We start from the raw sequence: 4,902 nt of genomic DNA on the forward strand, positions 1-4,902 counted from the left end.
TTTCTTTTGATTCTCCAGACTGTTTTGTGGAAAGCGGAGATTACCTAAAGTTTGGGTACATTCCGGTATCTTACCTCCTCAAGCAATATATCTGTAGCGTATTCGACAATACAAAAGGAAAAACGAGCGGTTAAATAAATAAATGAAGCCAAATAAAATACAAATAGCCTTAGAAAAAACAACAAATTGCCGATATTTCTGCGACCGGAAAATCGGGGCGCAAAGCAGTCAGTCACCATAGATAAAAACATTTTACAGATATGTAATTGAAATTTTCCTGCATGGGATGTTAAACAGCAATCCAACAATGCAATATCATGTACAGAATTCAGAAAAACTGTTAATTTTTGCCCGTAGCGTGAAACTAACAAGCGATTTGACTGATCAAACCGCTTGAAATTCAATAAAAAAATGCAATTTCTGCAGTTTTTTCCAAAGCCGGTAACATTTTTCAACCAATACTCCCCCCTTTACTTTTTTGAAGTACCCACTTTTCCAAAAATTCCGGAGGGGGCACGTGCCCCCGTGCCCCCTCCTTAAATTCGCCCCTGCTGCGAAACATTTAATAGCGTGAGGGCTGGCTTACCCAGTCTCGTTGCTCACCATTCAGCTATCTGGTGCATTCGTGCGAAAACTAGTGAAATCAGTGATTTCAAAACACTGTGTCGCGGTTTCACACGCGCATTGACCGGCTCCGGTGACCTTTCCCCAGGTTGTCACACTGGCCCGGGTGCTCCATCCGTCTCTTACGGAATAGCTTTCACTTCTGCCAAGAGTTCGTCCCTCCTCTTCTTCCCTCTCCCTCGCCTCTCCGTCCCTTTTGTTGCCTGGGATCCCCTCCACTGCGCCAGCGGCGTGGCTCTCGCCACGTCTTCCTCCGGTCACGAGTATTCACTGGCATCACTGCTGCCCTCGTCCGCCCTTCCTACTACTTCCCTTCGGGACCACGCCCACATCCCTTCTCCATTGATTCGCCACACGTCATCGCAACTTACAGTGCACTCACACTCTCAAAAAGTACCACACTACTGCGCAATGTGACTGACCTTTCGACTTGTTAGACCGACCTTCCTGTTATAGTCATTAACTTGATACAGTTATTTTCCCGAAATCTGTGCCCGGTAGGAATGCTAATAAAAGTAATAAAACAGCCGCGATTCCGCGCTAGTTTGTGGTGATAATTCGCTGACGTCGTCCATCGATCAGACAGCTGCTGGAAATGCTGACGATTCATATTTTTTGCTACTTGTAGGCGCTGTAAAGACATACTGTGAAAAGCGTAGGGAAAGCGGTTTGTCACAACCACTTCCGGGTGGCTGCTGTTTAGACAAACATTGTGAGTATACTATATGCACATGCTACTGTATCTGGTCGGGAAGCCTTGAGCAAGAAGTTCGATTTATGTCAGTACATTAGTGCAAAATGGACCAAACTACTCGTAAATTATTATTTATTGTCGTTTGCTAAATTAGGCGACAAGAAAATGAAACTTTAAATTTCAGATACGAGACGAATACGCGAGTCAGATTCTTATTAACTGAAAAACATTCAACTCGACGATCGAAAACACTCTCGTTAAAGAGCAAACTGAATTTATTGATGAGTATAAGAAATGACTATAACAGCAATCTAAATACAGATTGTACAGCTACACAGTGGACTTCACGAAAGTGGTTGCATATACCCACCCGCATGCATGTCGCAATCGGTTTCAAGTGTAACCATTTTCATGAAGTCCATTGTGGCATCTATGGAACGGCAAAATACGAATCAATAGCTTCAAGAGCCAGCTTCGTAAGCTGAGCCACCCCCAGTAGCCGCAGGTCAACATCCGTCCAATTATAAGCACTGCCGTCTGATCGGTAACCACTGTATCTACAGACAGAAAAGCGCATATAACATAAAGATTTTTGTATTCAGCATAGGCATTCTATCGCAAACTTACAACTGCAGAAAGCGTCGAATATGGTCCCACTGATTAGGATACTGCAGAACATCCATCCACAGTCGATGGATGGACCGCACTCGATCGTAAACCGTATGATCGATGGGAGCTAAGCTCCTCTCCGCTGCTACCAAAAACTGCCGGAGCATCGCCGCATCATCCTCAGTGGAATGCAGTACTAAATCGGGGATATTGACTGGAATTGTTCGGTAACTCGCTGGTGCGTCGATCCTGGTAAATCCGGCAGCCTGCCGTGGAAATGGATGACGAAACAGCTTAGCGATCATAACGGCAGCAATGTTCTTTACGGAATAGTTACGGAGAACCAGTTGCTGGCAAATGGTGATCAGCTTCGCCAGATTTTGGCATCTCCAAACAGGGAGAACGTTGTTACAATCGAGGTACTGCTCTGCGTGGTCGTACCCATGATCCGATTTCGAAATACCTTCATCTGACAGGCCATTCCTGATGAAGACATACCGCAGTCGTATCTTCCGGGCGGACAATAGCGCTACCAAGACTTTCGTGACTATGGTCAAATCGAAAAACTCGAAGGGATCGATCACCGTAACGCTTTCGGTTTGTGCGGTCACGGCCTCGTTCAAGCTCCATGTGAAACTATACATGCGGTCGCCAAGAGGTGTGACCATTTCACCTGGTTTTATAATGGAGCTGTCGATGATAACATGTTGATTGACAGACTTATCCGATAAAAGTTGCCACCACAATGCGCAAACCCTAAAAATAATATAAGGAGCTTATTATTACTACAGATATGATCTTTTGTCACATATCTGTAACTGCTTTCAGAATTTACGTGTAAAGATCTGAATAATACTCGTATAACGCATCAATTAATGCACAGAAACTTAAAAGTTTCGAAACACTGCACAGTTTAAAAACAGTCATTTTCCCCAACACCATTCGTTATCCCTTACCGTTTGGCTTTTGCTTGAGTATACAGGTCGAGACTGTTGAGGACATGGGCCATAACTGGAAGTGGAACATCACCAATCGGTTCGTTGATATCTGAAATTATAGGACGTCCCTTGAGTTGGCACTGGGTAATTTTCTCTTAAGACGAGGGGTACCTTGCGCTAATTTTTTGTGTGCACTCCGTGGTTGATGTACGGCAAATTTAACAACTGCCGTATGCCAACAAGATGTTGTGCTACCGTCTGATAATTTTCTTATGAAGTTTTGCACGGTCATTAACAAAACAATGAGGAAATTAATTTTTCGCTTCAACCCCGGTAAAAATATTCACTATTCATCCGGTTAGGACGATATGACGCCTTATGATAGATCTGGATGTCGACTATCCGTTGCTGGAAGGGTTTTCAAAAACTCGAAAAAAACGCCGTAGAACTATCAAAAACAAAATTTTAAACCAAAATTCCGGGTGAACCCGACGTCACATCGAGATGAAAATTAGTGCAACGGATAGCGCGAGTAATTATCTACCTGTTCACTTTGATGCCGACAATGTACACTGTAACAGGAATATCTTCTTGGGCTTGATAAATTAGAAACCACTATCGCGTCAAAGTTTGGTACAACAGGCAAGTGACCATTGAAGCCAAGCAAAGAGCATTCTGTCTGCCGGCCTGCCGGCAACCATTCGGCCAGCCGGTCAGCCCACGAAGACTGCTTGGCCACAATGGCCGATTGCATACCAACCGGGCCATGTGGCGAAAAGCAAATACTGTGTATCCTGCTCGAATCTTTTCGTCTCCTTTCAGTCTTTTCCGAACTACGATAGCGAATAGACCCGAAGCAAACTGCAGACCCTGTTGTCATCAGCTTAAAATCGCTGATAAGCTGGTTTCATTGAAACATTCTAAGCTAAATAACAAAAAGATATTACATCCGTGCAGTCTTTCCTGTTCAAGCTAGCAGATCGCGAATCATTCGATCATGTTATTAATTGATGCCTTTGATGGTACTTATTACGTTGTTAAGTTCTGCTTGGTATTAAGGCATGAAAATCGACGTTTCGAACTATAAATCGCGTATTTTGTTAGTAAAATGTGAATAAGCCACTTGAATTATTTAAATACAAGAGTCATCTTCGGCTTCGCCTCAGATGCTCTTGTGGTCTACAATCAATTCGCAGAAAGTGGGTAGCTGGTCAGAGCTGGGAGGTCTGTTTGCGAAAATTTAGGGAGTCTGTATTATTTCCCGAGATTTATTAGGATACAGCAGTGTCGGTACATAAAGAAGTTTTATTCTTTTGTTGAAAAATTCCACAGCGTTGGTTGGAACAGCATTAACTCGTGAGTTAGCCGCGATCACACAGTGACAGTTAATTGTACTTTGCATAAGGCGAATTGAAAAGATAATGAAATCATTTGGAAAGTTTCCTTTTTTTTCTATTTTGCACACGTTTCCTTCTTGGTGTCCTTTTTCTGTTAATGGGTGCTTCAGTGTCGGATTCAGATGATTCCGAATTTTGAGTTGGTACTGAATTGTTGTTAGTAATTTGTGAACAGCATGGGCCGGACGAAAATTCATAAGCATCAATGTACTGGTCAGAGATTAAGCTGTTGGCAATTTCTCGTGCTGGTAATGATCCTGAAAAGTGCCAGATTAATTAATGCAAAAATTTTGTAGACCGGTAGAAAGCTTATTTACCATTATCGATCCAGACTAATCCCTTCTGATTTTGGCAGTTGAGTCGGCCGTTGGTAAATGAGATATTGTTGAACAGACACAGCTTTCTCTCATAACTATTGCTGAAAATTTCACCCTGTAATAGGAATTATTTATTCAGGCTAAATTAATAAATAGTAGATGTGTAGCAAAAAGAACTTATGGGGAAAATGTACTGCCATCGGGATTTCCACATGCAGTTGAGTAGGTGCGGAAATCATATCTGTATCTGCGGTGTGGTCTGCATATCTTTGAAATTCGTTTTGGTCAGTAGTGAATTTAAAATTTTTTAACACAATCCGTCC

Source organism: Paramacrobiotus metropolitanus, unplaced genomic scaffold, assembly GCF_019649055.1.
Source record: "Paramacrobiotus metropolitanus isolate TYO unplaced genomic scaffold, Prichtersi_v1.0 Parri_scaffold0000324, whole genome shotgun sequence".
NCBI lineage: Eukaryota > Metazoa > Tardigrada > Eutardigrada > Parachela > Macrobiotidae > Paramacrobiotus > Paramacrobiotus metropolitanus.